The 19,357-nt window shown below is 46.2% G+C and overlaps 1 protein-coding gene across 1 annotated transcript in view; it reads left to right on the plus strand.

Moving 5' to 3' along the window:
- pctp (phosphatidylcholine transfer protein) overlaps positions 1 to 19,357 on the plus strand; it is a 56,408-nt gene that overhangs the window by 24,581 nt on the left and 12,470 nt on the right. The window lies entirely within an intron of this gene.

Consider the following 19,357-nt stretch of genomic DNA (forward strand, 5'->3'; position numbering starts at 1 on the left):
CTCACTGCCTTCCCGGGGGCTAAACACGCAGCCTTGGCCTGATGGCTTCACTCAGTTACTCGCAGGTCTCATGACTTGGGGAGTCACCGGACCTGTGCTCTCCGCAGCACACTGCTGGGCTAACTTATTGTGAGAGTGAAGGGTGGGGCAGTGGTGCCACAAAGTGACGGGACATGGCTGGCTGTCTGTCTGCAGTTTCCCCCTGCCATGTCACTGAGAGTACCTGGCCTCCACTCAGGGAGCAAGGAAGTACCCCTGGCCTGGTCTCGCACGGGGCCTGGGAGCAGCTCACTGACCTGCCTCGTTGCCCTCGGATGTTGTGTGGCCCAGGCACAGACTTTAAGGAATAGGAGAAAATGACTTCAAAAGAAAGTGGCAGTCACTTTACAAAAAATAGATGTCCATTCAATTATTGTAGCAGTATTGCAGAGGGTGCGGTAGTGCAGTGATTATTGTAGCAGTATTGCAGAGGGTGCGGTAGTGCAGTGATTATTATAGCAGTATTGCAGAGGGTGCGGCAGTGTAGTGATTATTGTAGCAGTATTGCAGAGGGTGCGGTAGTGTAGTGATTATTGTAGCAGTATTGCAGAGGGTGCGGTAGTGTAGTGATTATTGTAGCAGTATTGCAGAGGGTGCGGTAGTGCAGTGATTATTATAGCAGTATTGCAGAGGGTGCGGTAGTGCAGTGATTATTGTAGCAGTATTGCAGAGGGTGCGGTAGTGTAGTGATTATTGTAGCAGTATTGCAGAGGGTGCGGTAGTGCAGTGATTATTATAGCAGTATTGCAGAGGGTGCGGCAGTGTAGTGATTATTGTAGCAGTATTGCAGAGGGTGCGGTAGTGTAGTGATTATTGTAGCAGTATTGCAGAGGGTGTGGTAGTGCAGTGATTATTGTAGCAGTATTGCAGAGGGTGCGGTAGTGTAGTGATTATTGTAGCCGCATTGCAGAGGGTGCGATAGTGTAGTGATTATTGTAGCAGTATTGCAGAGGGTGCGGTGGTGTAGTGATTATTGTAGCAGTATTGCAGAGGGTGCGGTAGTGTCGTGATTATTGTAGCAGTATTGCAGAGGGTGCGGTAGTGCAGTGATTATTGTAGCAGTATTGCAGAGGGTGCGGTAGTGTAGTGATTATTGTAGCAGTATTGCAGAGGGTGCGGTAGTGTAGTGATTATTGTAGCAGTATTGCAGAGGGTGCGGTAGTGTAGTGATTATTGTAGCAGTATTGCAGAGGATGCGATAGTGCAGTGATTATTGTAGCAGTATTGCAGAGGGTGCGGTGGTGTAGTGATTATTGTAGCAGTATTGCAGAGGGTGCGGTAGTGTAGTGATTATTGTGGCAGTATTGCAGAGGGTGCGATCGTGTGATTATTGTAGCAGTATTGCAGAGGGTGCGGTAGTGCAGTGATTATTGTAGCAGGATTGCAGAGGGTGCGATAGTGTGATTATTGTAGCAGTATTGCAGAGGGTGCGGTAGTGCAGTGATTATTGTAGCAGTATTGCAGAGAGTGCGGTAGTGTAGTGATTATTGTAGCAGTATTGCAGAGGGTGCGGTAGTGTCGTGATTATTGTAGCAGTATTGCAGAGGGTGCGGTAGTGCAGTGATTATTGTAGCAGTATTGCAGAGAGTGCGGTAGTGTAGTGATTATTGTAGCAGTATTGCAGAGGGTGCGGTAGTGCAGTGATTATTGTAGCAGTATTGCAGAGGGTGCGGTAGTGTAGTGATTATTGTAGCAGTATTGCAGAGAGTGCGGTAGTGTAGTGATTATTGTAGCAGTATTGCAGAGGGTGCGGTAGTGTAGTGATTATTGTAGCAGTATTGCAGAGGGTGCGGTAGTGCAGCGATTACTGTAGCAGTATTGCAGAGGGTGCGGTAGTGTAGTGATTATTGTAGCAGTATTGCAGAGGGTGCGGTAGTGTAGTGATTATTGTGGCAGTATTGCAGAGGGTGCGATCGTGTGATTATTGTAGCAGTATTGCAGAGGGTGCGGTAGTGCAGTGATTATTGTAGCAGTATTGCAGAGGGTGCGATAGTGTGATTATTGTAGCAGTATTGCAGAGGGTGCGGTAGTGCAGTGATTATTGTAGCAGTATTGCAGAGAGTGCGGTAGTGTAGTGATTATTGTAGCAGTATTGCAGAGGGTGCGGTAGTGTCGTGATTATTGTAGCAGTATTGCAGAGGGTGCGGTAGTGCAGTGATTATTGTAGCAGTATTGCAGAGAGTGCGGTAGTGTAGTGATTATTGTAGCAGTATTGCAGAGGGTGCGGTAGTGCAGTGATTATTGTAGCAGTATTGCAGAGGGTGCGGTAGTGTAGTGATTATTGTAGCAGTATTGCAGAGAGTGCGGTAGTGTAGTGATTATTGTAGCAGTATTGCAGAGGGTGCGGTAGTGTAGTGATTATTGTAGCAGTATTGCAGAGGGTGCGGTAGTGTAGTGATTATTGTAGCAGTATTGCAGAGGGTGCGGTAGTGTAGTGATTATTGTAGCAGTATTGCAGAGGGTGCGGTAGTGTAGTGATTATTGTAGCAGTATTGCAGAGAGTGCGGTAGTGTAGTGATTATTGTAGCAGTATTGCAGAGGGTGCGGTGGTGTAGTGATTATTGTAGCAGTATTGCAGAGGGTGCGGTGGTGTAGTGATTATTGTAGCAGTATTGCAGAGGGTGCGGTAGTGTAGTGATTATTGTAGCAGTATTGCAGAGGGTGCGGTAGTGTAGTGATTATTGTAGCAGTATTGCAGAGGGTGCGGTGGTGTAGTGATTATTGTAGCAGTATTGCAGAGGGTGCGGTGGTGTAGTGATTATTGTAGCAGTATTGCAGAGGGTGCGGTAGTGTGATTATTGTAGCAGTATTGCAGAGGGTGCGGTAGTGCAGTGATTATTGTAGCAGTATTGCAGAGGGTGCGGTCGTGTAGTGATTATTGTAGCAGTATTGCAGAGGGTGCGGTAGTGTAGTGATTATTGTAGCAGTATTGCAGAGGGTGCGGTAGTGTGATTATTGTAGCAGTATTGCAGAGGGTGCGGTAGTGCAGTGATTATTGTAGCAGTATTGCAGAGGGTGCGGTAGTGTGATTATTGTAGCAGTATTGCAGAGGGTGCGGTAGTGTAGTGATTATTGTAGCAGTATTGCAGAGGGTGCGGTGGTGTAGCGATTATTGTAGCAGTATTGCAGAGAGTGCGGTAGTGCAGTGATTATTGTAGCAGTATTGCAGAGGGTGCGGTAGTGCAGTGATTATTGTAGCAGTATTGCAGAGGGTGCGGTAGTGTAGTGATTATTGTAGCCGTATTGCAGAGGGTGCGGTAGTGTGATTATTGTAGCAGTATTGCAGAGGGTGCGATAGTGCAGTGATTATTGTAGCAGTATTGCAGAGGGTGCGGTAGTGTAGTGATTATTGTAGCAGTATTGCAGAGGGTGCGGTAGTGTAGTGATTATTGTAGCAGTATTGCAGAGGGTGCGGTAGTGCAGTGATTATTGTAGCAGTATTGCAGAGGGTGCGGTAGTGTAGTGATTATTGTAGCAGTATTGCAGAGGATGCGGTAGTGTAGTGATTATTGTAGCAGTATTGCAGAGGGTGCGGTAGTGTAGTGATTATTGTAGCAGTATTGCAGAGGGTGCGGTAGTGTAGTGATTATTGTAGCAGTATTGCAGAGAGTGCGGTAGTGTAGTGATTATTGTAGCAGTATTGCAGAGGGTGCGGTAGTGTAGTGATTATTGTAGCAGTATTGCAGAGGGTGCGGTAGTGTAGTGATTATTGCAGCAGTATTGCAGAGGGTGCGGTAGTGCAGTGATTATTGTAGCAGTATTGCAGAGTGCGGTAGTGTAGTGATTATTGTAGCAGTATTGCAGAGGGTGCGGTAGTGCAGTGATTATTGTAGTAGTATTGCAGAGGGTGCGGTAGTGCAGTGATTATTGTAGCAGTATTGCAGAGGGTGCGGTAGTGTAGTGATTATTGTAGCAGTATTGCAGAGAGTGCGGGAGTGTAGTGATTATTGTAGCAGTATTGCAGAGAGTGCGGTAGTGCAGTGATTATTGTAGCAGTATTGCAGAGGGTGCGGTAGTGCAGTGATTATTGTAGCAGTATTGCAGAGGGTGCGGTAGTGTAGTGATTATTGTAGCCGTATTGCAGAGGGTGCGGTAGTGTGATTATTGTAGCAGTATTGCAGAGGGTGCGATAGTGCAGTGATTATTGTAGCAGTATTGCAGAGGGTGCGGTAGTGTAGTGATTATTGTAGCAGTATTGCAGAGGGTGCGGTAGTGTAGTGATTATTGTAGCAGTATTGCAGAGGGTGCGGTAGTGTAGTGATTATTGTAGCAGTATTGCAGAGGGTGCGGTAGTGTAGTGATTATTGTAGCAGTATTGCAGAGGATGCGGTAGTGTAGTGATTATTGTAGCAGTATTGCAGAGGGTGCGGTAGTGTAGTGATTATTGCAGCAGTATTGCAGAGGGTGCGCTAGTGTAGTGATTATTGTAGCAGTATTGCAGAGGGTGCGGTAGTGTAGTGATTATTGTAGCAGTATTGCAGAGAGTGCGGTAGTGTAGTGATTATTGTAGCAGTATTGCAGAGGGTGTGGTAGTGTAGTGATTATTGTAGCAGTATTGCAGAGAGTGCGGTAGTGTAGTGATTATTGTAGCAGTATTGCAGAGGGTGCGGTAGTGTAGTGATTATTGTAGCAGTATTGCAGAGGGTGCGGTAGTGTAGTGATTATTGCAGCAGTATTGCAGAGGGTGCGGTAGTGCAGTGATTATTGTAGCAGTATTGCAGAGTGCGGTAGTGTAGTGATTATTGTAGCAGTATTGCAGAGGGTGCGGTAGTGCAGTGATTATTGTAGTAGTATTGCAGAGGGTGCGGTAGTGCAGTGATTATTGTAGCAGTATTGCAGAGGGTGCGGTAGTGTAGTGATTATTGTAGCAGTATTGCAGAGAGTGCGGGAGTGTAGTGATTATTGTAGCAGTATTGCAGAGGGTGCGGTAGTGTAGTGATTATTGTAGCAGTATTGCAGAGGGTGCGACAGTGCAGTGATTATTGTGGCAGTATTGCAGAGAGTGCGGTAGTGCAGTGATTATTGTAGCAGTATTGCAGAGGGTGCGGTAGTGTAGTGATTATTGTAGCCGTATTGCAGAGGGTGCGGTTGTGCAGTGATTATTGTAGCAGTATTGCAGAGGGTGCGGTAGTGCAGTGATTATTGTAGCAGTATTGCAGAGGGTGCGGTAGTGTAGTGATTATTGTAGCCGTATTGCAGAGGGTGCGGTAGTGTGATTATTGTAGCAGTATTGCAGAGGGTGCGATAGTGCAGTGATTATTGTAGCAGTGTTGCAGAGGGTGCGGTAGTGTAGTGATTATTGTAGCAGTATTGCAGAGGGTGCGGTAGTGTAGTGATTATTGTAGCAGTATTGCAGAGGGTGCGGTAGTGTAGTGATTATTGTAGCAGTGTTGCAGAGGGTGCGGTAGTGCAGTGATTATTGTAGCCGTATTGCAGAGGGTGCGGTAGTGTGATTATTGTAGCAGTATTGCAGAGGGTGCGATAGTGCAGTGATTATTGTAGCAGTGTTGCAGAGGGTGCGGTAGTGTAGTGATTATTGTCGCAGTATTGCAGAGGGTGCGGTAGTGTCGTGATTATTGTAGCAGTATTGCAGAGGGTGCGGCAGTGTGATTATTGTAGCAGTATTGCAGAGGGTGCGGTAGTGTGATTATTGTAGCAGTATTGCAGAGGGTGCGGTAGTGTAGTGATTATTGTAGCAGTATTGCAGAGGGTGCGTTAGTGTAGTGATTATTGTAGCAGTATTGCAGAGAGTGCGGTGGTGTAGTGATTATTGTAGCAGTATTGCAGAGGGTGCGGTAGTGTGATTATTGTAGCAGTATTGCAGAGGGTGCGGTGGTGCAGTGATTATTGTAGCAGTATTGCAGAGGGTGCGGTAGTGTAGTGATTATTGTAGCAGTATTGCAGAGGGTGCGGTAGTGCAGTGATTATTGTAGCAGTCTTGCAGAGGGTGCGGTAGTGTAGTGATTATTGTAGCAGTATTGCAGAGGGTGTGGTAGTGTAGTGATTATTGTAGCAGTATTGCAGAGGGTGCGGTAGTGCAGTGATTATTGTAGCAGTATTGCAGAGAGTGCGGTGGTGTAGTGATTATTGTAGCAGTATTGCAGAGGGTGCGGTAGTGTAGTGATTATTGTAGCAGTATTGCAGAGGGTGCGATAGTGCAGTGATTATTGTAGCAGTATTGCAGAGGGTGCGGTAGTGTAGTGATTATTGTAGCAGTATTGCAGAGGGTGCGGTAGTGCAGTGATTATTGTAGCAGTATTGCAGAGGGTGCGGTAGTGTAGTGATTATTGTAGCAGTATTGCAGAGGGTGCAGTAGTGCAGTGATTATTGTAGCAGTATTGCAGAGAGTGCGGTAGTGCAGTGATTATTGTAGCAGTATTGCAGAGGGTGCGGTAGTGCAGTGATTATTGTAGCAGTATTGCAGAGGGTGTGGTAGTGTAGTGATTATTGTAGCAGTATTGCAGAGGGTGCGGTGGTGCAGTGATTATTGTAGCAGTATTGCAGAGGGTGCGGTAGTGCAGTGATTATTGTAGCAGTATTGCAGAGGGTGCGGTAGTGCAGTGATTATTGTAGCAGTATTGCAGAGGGTGCGGTGGTGTAGTGATTATTGTAGCAGTATTGCAGAGGGTGCGGTAGTGCAGTGATTATTGTAGCAGTATTGCAGAGGGTGCGGTAGTGCAGTGATTATTGTAGCAGTATTGCAGAGGGTGCGGTAGTGCAGTGATTATTGTAGCAGTATTGCAGAGGGTGCGGTAGTGTGATTATTGCAGCAGTATTGCAGAGGGTGCGGTAGTGCAGTGATTATTGTAGCAGTATTGCAGAGGGTGCGGTAGTGTAGTGATTATTGTAGCAGTATTGCAGAGGGTGCGGTAGTGCAGTGATTATTGTAGCCGTATTGCAGAGGGTGCGGTAGTGCAGTGATTATTGTAGCAGTATTGCAGAGGGTGCGGTAGTGTAGTGATTATTGTAGCAGTATTGCAGAGGGTGCGGTAGTGTAGTGATTATTGTAGCAGTATTGCAGAGGGTGCGGTAGTGTAGTGATTATTGTAGCAGTATTGCAGAGGGTGCGGTAGTGCAGTGATTATTGTAGCAGTATTGCAGAGGGTGCGGTAGTGTAGTGATTATTGTAGCAGTATTGCAGAGGGTGCGGTAGTGTAGTGATTATTGTAGCAGTATTGCAGAGGGTGCGGTGGTGTAGTGATTATTGTAGCAGTATTGCAGAGGGTGCGGTAGTGCAGTGATTATTGTAGCAGTATTGCAGAGGGTGCGGTGGTGTAGTGATTATTGTAGCAGTGTTGCAGAGGGTGCGGTAGTGTGATTATTGTAGCAGTATTGCAGAGGGTGCGGTAGTGTAGTGATTATTGTAGCAGTATTGCAGAGGGTGCGGTGGTGTAGTGATTATTGTAGCAGTATTGCAGAGGGTGTGGTGGTGCAGTGATTATTGTAGCAGTATTGCAGAGGGTGCGGTAGTGTAGTGATTATTGTAGCAGTATTGCAGAGGGTGCGGTAGTGCAATGATTATTGTAGCAGTATTGCAGAGGGTGCGGTGGTGTAGTGATTATTGTAGCAGTATTGCAGAGGGTGCGGTGGTGTCGTGATTATTGTAGCAGTATTGCAGAGGGTGCGGTAGTGCAGTGATTATTGTAGCAGTATTGCAGAGGGTGCGGTAGTGTAGTGATTATTGTAGCAGTATTGCAGAGGGTGCGGTAGTGTAGTGATTATTGTAGCAGTATTGCAGAGGGTGCGGTGGTGTAGTGATTATTGTAGCAGTATTGCAGAGGGTGCGGTAGTGTGATTATTGTAGCAGTATTGCAGAGGGTGCGGTAGTGCAGTGATTATTGTAGCAGTATTGCAGAGGGTGCGGTAGTGTAGTGATTATTGCAGCAGTATTGCAGAGGGTGCGGTAGTGTAGTGATTATTGTAGCAGTATTGCAGAGGGTGCGGTAGTGTGATTATTGTAGCAGTATTGCAGAGGGTGCGGTAGTGTAGTGATTATTGTAGCAGTATTGCAGAGAGTGCGGTAGTGTGATTATTGTAGCAGTATTGCAGAGGGTGCGGTAGTGTAGTGATTATTGTAGCAGTATTGCAGAGGGTGCGGTAGTGTAGTGATTATTGTAGCAGTATTGCAGAGGGTGCGGTAGTGTGATTATTGTAGCAGTATTGCAGAGGGTGCGGTAGTGTAGTGATTATTGTAGCAGTATTGCAGAGGGTGCGGTAGTGCAGTGATTATTGTAGCAGTATTGCAGAGGGTGCGGTGGTGTAGCGATTATTGTAGCAGTATTGCAGAGAGTGCGGTAGTGCAGTGATTATTGCAGCAGTATTGCAGAGGGTGCGGTAGTGCAGTGATTATTGTAGCCGTATTGCAGAGGGTGCGGTAGTGTTGTGATTATTGTAGCAGTATTGCAGAGGGTGCGGTAGTGTAGTGATTATTGTAGCAGTATTGCAGAGGGTGCGGTAGTGTAGTGATTATTGTAGCAGTATTGCAGAGGGTGCGGTAGTGTAGTGATTATTGTAGCAGTATTGCAGAGGGTGCGGTAGTGTGATTATTGTAGCAGTATTGCAGAGGGTGCAGTAGTGTTGTGATTATTGTAGCAGTATTGCAGAGAGTGCGGTAGTGTAGTGATTATTGTAGCAGTATTGCAGAGGGTGCGGTAGTGTAGTGATTATTGTAGCAGTATTGCAGAGAGTGCGGTAGTGTAGTGATTATTGCAGCAGTATTGCAGAGGGTGTGGTAGTGCAGTGATTATTGTAGCAGTATTGCAGAGGGTGCGGTAGTGTAGTGATTATTGTAGCAGTATTGCAGAGGGTGCGGTAGTGTAGTGATTATTGTAGCAGGATTGCAGAGAGTGCGGTAGTGTAGTGATTATTGTAGCAGTATTGCAGAGGGTGCGGTAGTGTAGTGATTATTGTAGCAGTATTGCAGAGGGTGCGATAGTGCAGTGATTATTGTGGCAGTATTGCAGAGAGTGCGGTAGTGCAGTGATTATTGTAGCAGTATTGCAGAGGGTGCGGTAGTGTAGTGATTATTGTCGCCGTATTGCAGAGGGTGCGGTAGTGTAGTGATTATTGTAGCAGTATTGCAGAGGGTGCGGTAGTGTAGTGATTATTGTAGCAGTATTGCAGAGGGTGCGATAGTGCAGTGATTATTGTGGCAGTATTGCAGAGAGTGCGGTAGTGCAGTGATTATTGTAGCAGTATTGCAGAGGGTGCGGTAGTGTAGTGATTATTGTCGCCGTATTGCAGAGAGTGCGGTAGTGTAGTGATTATTGTAGCAGTATTGCAGAGGGTGCGGTAGTGTAGTGATTATTGTAGCAGTATTGCAGAGGGTGCGATAGTGCAGTGATTATTGTGGCAGTATTGCAGAGAGTGCGGTAGTGCCGTGATTATTGTAGCAGTATTGCAGAGGGTGCGGTAGTGTAGTGATTATTGTAGCAGTATTGCAGAGGGTGCGGTAGTGTAGTGATTATTGTAGCAGTATTGCAGAGAGTGCGGTAGTGTAGTGATTATTGTAGCAGTATTGCAGAGGGTGCGGTAGTGTAGTGATTATTGTAGCAGTATTGCAGAGGGTGCGATAGTGCAGTGATTATTGTGGCAGTATTGCAGAGAGTGCGGTAGTGCAGTGATTATTGTAGCAGTACTGCAGAGGGTGCGGTAGTGTAGTGATTATTGTCGCCGTATTGCAGAGAGTGCGGTAGTGTAGTGATTATTGTAGCAGTATTGCAGAGGGTGCGGTAGTGTAGTGATTATTGTAGCAGTATTGCAGAGGGTGCGATAGTGCAGTGATTATTGTGGCAGTATTGCAGAGAGTGCGGTAGTGCAGTGATTATTGTAGCAGTATTGCAGAGGGTGCGGTAGTGCAGTGATTATTGTAGCAGTATTGCAGAGGGTGCGGTAGTGTAGTGATTATTGTAGCAGTATTGCAGAGGGTGCGGTAGTGTAGTGATTATTGTAGCAGTATTGCAGAGGGTGCGGTAGTGTAGTGATTATTGTAGCAGTATTGCAGAGGGTGCGGTAGTGTAGTGATTATTGTAGCAGTATTGCAGAGAGTGCGGTAGTGCAGTGATTATTGTAGCAGTATTGCAGAGGGTGCGGTAGTGTAGTGATTATTGTAGCAGTATTGCAGAGGGTGCGGTAGTGTAGTGATTATTGTAGCAGTATTGCAGAGGGTGCGGTAGTGTAGTGATTATTGTCGCCGTATTGCAGAGGGTGCGGTAGTGCAGTGATTATTGTAGCAGTATTGCAGAGGGTGCGGTAGTGCAGTGATTATTGTAGCAGTATTGCAGAGGGTGCGGTAGTGCAGTGATTATTGTAACCGTATTGCAGAGGGTGCGGTAGTGTGATTATTGTAGCAGTATTGCAGAGGGTGCGATAGTGCAGTGATTATTGTAGCAGTATTGCAGAGGGTGCGGTGGTGTAGTGATTATTGTAGCAGTATTGCAGAGGGTGCGGTAGTGTAGTGATTATTGTAGCAGTATTGCAGAGGGTGCGGTAGTGTAGTGATTATTGTAGCAGTATTGCAGATGGTGCGGTAGTGTAGTGATTATTGTCGCAGTATTGCAGAGGGTGCGGTAGTGTAGTGATTATTGTAGCAGTATTGCAGAGGGTGCGGTAGTGTAGTGATTATTGTAGCAGTATTGCAGAGGGTGCGGTAGTGTGATTATTGTAGCAGTATTGCAGAGGGTGTGGTAGTGTAGTGATTATTGTAGCAGTATTGCAGAGGGTGCGGTAGTGTAGTGATTATTGTAGCAGTATTGCAGAGGGTGCGGTGGTGTAGTGATTATTGTAGCAGTATTGCAGAGGGTGCGGTAGTGTAGTGATTATTGTAGCAGTATTGCAGAGGGTGTGGTAGTGCAGTGATTATTGTAGCAGTATTGCAGAGGGTGCGGTAGTGTAGTGATTATTGTAGCAGTATTGCAGAGGGTGCGGTAGTGTAGTGATTATTGTAGCAGTATTGCAGAGGGTGCGGTAGTGTAGTGATTATTGTAGCAGTATTGCAGAGGGTGCGGTAGTGCAGTGATTATTGTAGCAGTATTGCAGAGGGTGCGGTAGTGCAGTGATTATTGTAGCAGTATTGCAGAGGGTGTGGTAGTGTAGTGATTATTGTAGCAGTATTGCAGAGGGTGCGGTAGTGTAGTGATTATTGTAGCAGTATTGCAGAGGGTGCGGTAGTGTAGTGATTATTGTAGCAGTATTGCAGAGGGTGTGGTAGTGTAGTGATTATTGTAGCAGTATTGCAGAGGGTGTGGTAGTGCAGTGATTATTGTAGCAGTATTGCAGAGGGTGTGTTAGTGCAGTGATTATTGTAGCAGTATTGCAGAGGGTGCGGTGGTGTAGTGATTATTGTAGCAGTATTGCAGAGGGTGCGGTGGTGTAGTGATTATTGTAGCAGTATTGCAGAGGGTGCGGTGGTGTAGTGATTATTGTAGCAGTATTGCAGAGGGTGCGGTGGTGTAGTGATTATTGGAGCAGTATTGCAGAGGGTGCGGTGGTGTAGTGATTATTGTAGCAGTATTGCAGAGGGTGCGGTGGTGTAGTGATTATTGGAGCAGTATTGCAGAGGGTGCGGTAGTGTAGTGATTATTGTAGCAGTATTGCAGAGGGTGCGGTAGTGTGATTATTGTAGCAGTATTGCAGAGGGTGCGGTAGTGCAGTGATTATTGTAGCAGTATTGCAGAGGGTGCGGTAGTGTAGTGATTATTGTAGCAGTATTGCAGAGGGTGCGGTAGTGTAGTGATTATTGTAGCAGTATTGCAGAGGGTGCGGTAGTGTGATTATTGTAGCAGTATTGCAGAGGGTGCGGTAGTGTAGTGATTATTGTAGCAGTGTTGCAGAGAGTGCGGTGGTGTAGTGATTATTGTAGCAGTATTGCAGAGGGTGCGGTAGTGTAGTGATTATTGTAGCAGTATTGCAGAGGGTGCGATAGTGCAGTGATTATTGTGGCAGTATTGCAGAGAGTGCGGTAGTGCAGTGATTATTGTAGCCGTATTGCAGAGGGTGCGGTAGTGCAGTGATTATTGTAGCAGTATTGCAGAGGGTGCGGTAGTGCAGTGATTATTGTAGCAGTATTGCAGAGGGTGCGGTAGTGTAGTGATTATTGTAGCCGTATTGCAGAGGGTGCGGTAGTGTGATTATTGTAGCAGTATTGCAGAGGGTGCGATAGTGCAGTGATTATTGTAGCAGTATTGCAGAGGGTGCGGTAGTGTAGTGATTATTGTAGCAGTATTGCAGAGGGTGCGGTGGTGTCGTGATTATTGTAGCAGTATTGCAGAGGGTGCGGTAGTGTAGTGATTATTGTAGCAGTGTTGCAGAGGGTGCGGTAGTGTGATTATTGTAGCAGTATTGCAGAGGGTGCGGTAGTGTAGTGATTATTGTAGCCGTATTGCAGAGGGTGCGGTAGTGTGATTATTGTAGCAGTATTGCAGAGGGTGCGATAGTGCAGTGATTATTGTAGCAGTATTGCAGAGGGTGCGGTAGTGTAGTGATTATTGTAGCAGTATTGCAGAGGGTGCGGTAGTGCAGTGATTATTGTAGCAGTATTGCAGAGGGTGCGGTAGTGTGATTATTGTAGTAGTATTGCAGAGGGTGCGGTAGTGTAGTGATTATTGTAGCAGTATTGCAGAGGGTGCGGTAGTGTAGTGATTATTGTAGCAGTATTGCAGAGGGTGCGGTGGTGCAGTGATTATTGTAGCAGTATTGCAGAGGGTGCGGTAGTGTAGTGATTATTGGAGCAGTATTGCAGAGGGTGCGGTGGTAGCAGTGATTATTGTAGCAGTATTGCAGAGGGTGCGGTAGTGTAGTGATTATTGTAGCAGTATTGCAGAGGGTGCGGTAGTGTAGTGATTATTGTAGCAGTATTGCAGAGGGTGCGGTGGTGTAGTGATTATTGTAGCAGTATTGCAGAGGGTGCGGTAGTGCAGTGATTATTGTAGCAGTATTGCAGAGGGTGCGGTGGTGTAGTGATTATTGTAGCAGTATTGCAGAGGGTGCGGTAGTGTAGTGATTATTGTAGCAGTATTGCAGAGGGTGCGGTAGTGTAGTGATTATTGTAGCAGTATTGCAGAGGGTGCGGTAGTGTGATTATTGTAGCAGTATTGCAGAGGGTGCGGTGGTGTAGTGATTATTGTAGCAGTATTGCAGAGGGTGCGGTAGTGTGATTATTGTAGCAGTATTGCAGAGGGTGCGGTAGTGTAGTGATTATTGTAGCAGTATTGCAGAGGGTGCGGTAGTGTAGTGATTATTGTAGCAGTATTGCAGAGGGTGCGGTAGTGTAGTGATTATTGTAGCAGTATTGCAGAGGGTGCGGTGGTGCAGTGATTATTGTAGCAGTATTGCAGAGGGTGCGGTAGTGCAGTGATTATTGTAGCAGTATTGCAGAGGGTGCGGTGGTGTAGTGATTATTGTAGCAGTATTGCAGAGGGTGCGGTAGTGCAGTGATTATTGTAGCAGTGTTGCAGAGGGTGCGGTAGTGTAGTGATTATTGTAGCAGTATTGCAGAGGGTGCGGTAGTGCAGTGATTATTGTAGCAGTATTGCAGAGGGTGCGGTAGTGTAGTGATTATTGGAGCAGTATTGCAGAGGGTGCGGTAGTGTGATTATTGTAGCAGTATTGCAGAGGGTGCGGTGGTGTAGTGATTATTGTAGCAGTATTGCAGAGGGTGCGGTAGTGTAGTGATTATTGTAGCAGTATTGCAGAGGGTGCGGTAGTGTAGTGATTATTGTAGCAGTATTGCAGAGGGTGCGGTAGTGTAGTGATTATTGTAGCAGTATTGCAGAGGGTGCGGTAGTGTAGTGATTATTGTAGCAGTATTGCAGAGGGTGCGGTAGTGCAGTGATTATTGTAGCAGTATTGCAGAGGGTGCGGTAGTGTAGTGATTATTGTAGCAGTATTGCAGAGGGTGCGGTAGTGTGATTATTGTAGCAGTATTGCAGAGGGTGCGGTAGTGCAGTGATTATTGTAGCAGTATTGCAGAGGGTGCGGTAGTGTAGTGATTATTGTAGCAGTATTGCAGAGGGTGCGGTGGTGTAGTGATTATTGCAGAGGGTGCGGTAGTGTAGTGATTATTGTAGCAGTATTGCAGAGGATGCGGTAGTGTAGTGATTATTGTAGCAGTATTGCAGAGGGTGCGGTAGTGCAGTGATTATTGTAGCAGTATTGCAGAGGGTGCGGTAGTGTAGTGATTATTGTAGCAGTATTGCAGAGGGTGCGGTGGTGCAGTGATTATTGTAGCAGTATTGCAGAGGGTGCGGTAGTGTAGTGATTATTGGAGCAGTATTGCAGAGGGTGCGGTGGTGCAGTGATTATTGTAGCAGTATTGCAGAGGGTGCGGTAGTGTAGTGATTATTGTAGCAGTATTGCAGAGGGTGCGGTAGTGTAGTGATTATTGTAGCAGTATTGCAGAGGGTGCGGTGGTGTAGTGATTATTGTAGCAGTATTGCAGAGGGTGCGGTAGTGCAGTGATTATTGTAGCAGTATTGCAGAGGGTGCGGTGGTGTAGTGATTATTGTAGCAGTATTGCAGAGGGTGCGGTAGTGTAGTGATTATTGTAGCAGTATTGCAGAGGGTGCGGTAGTGTAGTGATTATTGTAGCAGTATTGCAGAGGGTGCGGTAGTGTGATTATTGTAGCAGTATTGCAGAGGGTGCGGTGGTGTAGTGATTATTGTAGCAGTATTGCAGAGGGTGCGGTAGTGTAGTGATTATTGTAGCAGTATTGCAGAGGGTGCGGTAGTGTAGTGATTATTGTAGCAGTATTGCAGAGGGTGCGGTAGTGTAGTGATTATTGTAGCAGTATTGCAGAGGGTGCGGTAGTGTAGTGATTATTGTAGCAGTATTGCAGAGGGTGCGGTGGTGCAGTGATTATTGTAGCAGTATTGCAGAGGGTGCGGTAGTGCAGTGATTATTGTAGCAGTGTTGCAGAGGGTGCGGTAGTGTAGTGATTATTGTAGCAGTATTGCAGAGGGTGCGGTAGTGCAGTGATTATTGTAGCAGTATTGCAGAGGGTGCGGTAGTGTAGTGATTATTGGAGCAGTATTGCAGAGGGTGCGGTAGTGTGATTATTGTAGCAGTATTGCAGAGGGTGCGGTGGTGTAGTGATTATTGTAGCAGTATTGCAGAGGGTGCGGTAGTGTAGTGATTATTGTAGCAGTATTGCAGAGGGTGCGGTAGTGTAGTGATTATTGTAGCAGTATTGCAGAGGGTGCGGTAGTGTAGTGATTATTGTAGCAGTATTGCAGAGGGTGCGGTAGTGTAGTGATTATTGTAGCAGTATTGCAGAGGGTGCGGTAGTGCAGTGATTATTGTAGCAGTATTGCAGAGGGTGCGGTAGTGTAGTGAGATTATTGTAGCAGTATTGCAGAGGGTGCGGTAGTGTGCTTATTGTAGCAGTATTGCAGAGGGTGCGGTAGTGCAGTGATTATTGTAGCAGTATTGCAGAGGGTGCGGTAGTGTAGTGATTATTGTAGCAGTATTGCAGAGGGTGCGGTGGTGTAGTGATTATTGCAGAGGGTGCGGTAGTGTAGTGATTATTGTAGCAGTATTGCAGAGGGTGCCGTAGTGTAGTGATTATTGTAGCAGTATTGCAGAGGGTGCGGTAGTGCAGTGATTATTGTAGCAGTATTGCAGAGGGTGCGGTAGTGTAGTGATTATTGTAGCAGTATTGCAGAGGGTGCGGTGGTGTAGTGATTATTGTAGCAGTATTGCAGAGGGTGCGGTAGTGTAGTGATTATTGTAGCAGTATTGCAGAGGGTGCGGTAGTGCAGTGATTATTGTAGCAGTATTGCAGAGGGTGCGGTAGTGTAGTGATTATTGTAGCAGTATTGCAGAGGGTGCGGTAGTGTAGTGATTATTGTCGCAGTATTGCAGAGGGTGTGGTAGTGTAGTGATTATTGTAGCAGTATTGCAGAGGGTGTGGTAGTGTAGTGATTATTGTAGCAGTATTGCAGAGGGTGCGGTAGTGTAGTGATTATTGTAGCAGTATTGCAGAGGGTGCGGTAGTGTAGTGATTATTGTAGCAGTATTGCAGAGGGTGCGGTAGTGTGATTATTGTAGCAGTATTGCAGAGGGTGCGGTGGTGTTGTGATTATTGTATCAGTATTGCAGAGGGTGCGGTAGTCTAGTGATTATTGTAGCAGTATTGCAGAGGGTGCGGTAGTGTAGTGATTATTGTAGCAGTATTGCAGAGGGTGCGGTAGTGCAGTGATTATTGTAGCAGTATTGCAGAGGGTGAGTGGTGTAGTGATTATTGTAGCAGTATTGCAGAGGGTGCGGTAGTGTAGTGATTATTGTAGCAGTATTGCAGAGGGTGCGGTAGTGTAGTGATTATTGTTAGCAGTATTGCAGAGGGTGCGGTAGTGCAGTGATTATTGTAGCAGTATTGCAGAGGGTGCGGTAGTGCAGTGATTATTGTAGCAGTATTGCAGAGGGTGCGGTGGTGTAGTGATTATTGTAGCAGTATTGCAGAGGGTGCGGTGGTGTAGTGATTATTGTAGCAGTATTGCAGAAGGGTGCGGTAGTGTGATTATTGTAGCAGTATTGCAGAGGGTGCGGTAGTGTAGTGATTATTGTAGCAGTATTGCAGAGAGTGCGGTAGTGTAGTGATTATTGTAGCAGTATTGCAGAGGGTGCGGTAGTGTAGTGATTATTGTAGCAGTATTGCAGAGGGTGCGGTAGTGCAGTGATTATTGTAGCAGTATTGCAGAGGTGCGGTAGTGTAGTGATTATTGTAGCAGTATTGCAGAGGGTGCGGTAGTGTAGTGATTATTGTAGCAGTATTGCAGAGGGTGCGGTAGTGCAGTGATTATTGTAGCAGTATTGCAGAGGGTGCGGTAGTGCAGTGATTATTGTAGCAGTATTGCAGAGGGTGCGGTGGTGTAGTGATTATTGTAGCAGTATTGCAGAGGGTGCGGTAGTGCAGTGATTATTGTAGCAGTATTGCAGAGGGTGCGGTAGTGCAGTGATTATTGTAGCAGTATTGCAGAGGGTGCGGTAGTGTAGTGATTATTGTAGCAGTATTGCAGAGGGTGCGGTGGTGTAGTGATTATTGTAGCAGTATTGCAGAGGGTGCGGTAGTGTGATTATTGTAGCAGTATTGCAGAGGTGCGGTGGTGTAGTGATTATTGTAGCAGTATTGCAGAGGGTGCGGTAGTGTAGTGTTTATTGTAGCAGTATTGCAGAGGGTGCGGTAGTGTAGTGATTATTGTAGCAGTATTTGCAGAGGGTGCGGTAGTGTGATTATTGTAGCAGTATTGCAGAGGGTGCGGTAGTGTAGTGATTATTGTAGCAGTATTGCAGAGGGTGCGGTGGTGTGATTATTGTAGCAGTATTGCAGAGGGTGCGGTCGTGTAGTGATTATTGTAGCAGTATTGCAGAGAGTGCGGTAGTGTAGAGATTATTGTAGCAGTATTGCAGAGGGTGCGGTAGTGTAGTGATTATTGTAGCAGTATTGCAGAGGGTGCGGTAGTGTAGTGATTATTGTAGCAGTATTGCAGAGGGTGCGGTAGTGCAGTGATTATTGTAGCAGTAATTGCAGAGGGTGCGGTAGTGCAGTGATTATTGTAGCAGTATTGCAGAGGGTGCGGTGGTGTAGTGATTATTGTAGCAGTATTGCAGAGGGTGTGGTAGTGTAGTGATTATTGTAGCAGTATTGCAGAGGGTGCGGTGGTGTAGTGATTATTGTAGCAGTATTGCAGAGGGTGCGGTAGTGTAGTGATTATTGTAGCAGTATTGCAGAGGGTGCGGTAGTGTAGTGATTATTGTCGCAGTATTGCAGAGAGTGCGGCGGTGTCGTGATTATTGTAGCAGTATTGCAGAGGGTGTGGTAGTGCAGTGATTATTGTAGCAGTATTGCAGAGAGTGCGGTGGTGTAGTGATTATTGTAGCAGTATTGCAGAGGGTGCGGTAGTGTAGTGATTATTGTAGCAGTATTGCAGAGGGTGCGGTAGTGTAGTGATTATTGTAGCAGTATTGCAGAGGGTGCGGTAGTGATTATTGTAGCAGTATTGCAGAGGGTGCGGTAGTGTAGTGATTATTGTAGCAGTATTGCAGAGGGTGCGGTAGTGTAGTGATTATTGTAGCAGTATTGCAGAGGGTGCGGTGGTGTAGTGATTATTGTAGCAGTATTGCAGAGGGTGCGGTAGTGATTATTGTAGCAGTATTGCAGAGGGTGCGGTAGTGTAGTGATTATTGTAGCAGTATTGCAGAGGGTGCGGTAGTGTAGTGATTATTGTAGCAGTATTGCAGAGAGTGCGGTAGTGCAGTGATTATTGTAGCAGTATTGCAGAGAGTGCGGTGGTGTAGTGATTATTGTAGCAGTATTGCAGAGGGTGCGGTAGTGCAGTGATTATTGTAGCAGTATTGCAGAGGGTGCGGTAGTGTAGTGATTATTGTAGCAGTATTGCAGAGGGTGCGGTGGTGTAGTGATTATTGTAGCAGTATTGCAGAGGGTGCGGTAGTGTGATTATTGTAGCAGTATTGCAGAGGGTGCGGTGGTGTAGTGATTATTGTAGCAGTATTGCAGAGGGTGCGGTAGTGTAGTGATTATTGTAGCAGTATTGCAGAGGGTGCGGTAGTGTAGTGATTATTGTAGCAGTATTGCAGAGGGTGCGGTAGTGTGATTATTGTAGCAGTATTGCAGAGGGTGCGGTAGTGTAGTGATTATTGTAGCAGTATTGCAGAGTGTGCGGTGGTGTGATTATTGTAGCAGTATTGCAGAGGGTGCGGTCGTGTAGTGATTATTGTAGCAGTATTGCAGAGAGTGCGGTAGTGTAGAGATTATTGTAGCAGTATTGCAGAGGGTGCGGTAGTGTAGTGATTATTGTAGCAGTATTGCAGAGGGTGCGGTAGTGTAGTGATTATTGTAGCAGTATTGCAGAGGGTGCGGTAGTGCAGTGATTATTGTAGCAGTATTGCAGAGGGTGCGGTAGTGCAGTGATTATTGTAGCAGTATTGCAGAGGGTGCGGTGGTGTAGTGATTATTGTAGCAGTATTGCAGAGGGTGTGGTAGTGTAGTGATTATTGTAGCAGTATTGCAGAGGGTGCGGTGGTGTAGTGATTATTGTAGCAGTATTGCAGAGGGTGCGGTAGTGTAGTGATTATTGTAGCAGTATTGCAGAGGGTGCGGTAGTGTAGTGATTATTGTCGCAGTATTGCAGAGAGTGCGGTGGTGTCGTGATTATTGTAGCAGTATTGCAGAGGGTGTGGTAGTGCAGTGATTATTGTAGCAGTATTGCAGAGAGTGCGGTGGTGTAGTGATTATTGTAGCAGTATTGCAGAGGGTGCGGTAGTGTAGTGATTATTGTAGCAGTATTGCAGAGGGTGCGGTAG

This window comes from Somniosus microcephalus, chromosome 21 (genome assembly GCF_052327205.1).
Source record: "Somniosus microcephalus isolate GS21.2 chromosome 21, FLI_Smic_1.0, whole genome shotgun sequence".
NCBI classification, from domain to species: Eukaryota; Metazoa; Chordata; class Chondrichthyes; order Squaliformes; family Somniosidae; genus Somniosus; species Somniosus microcephalus.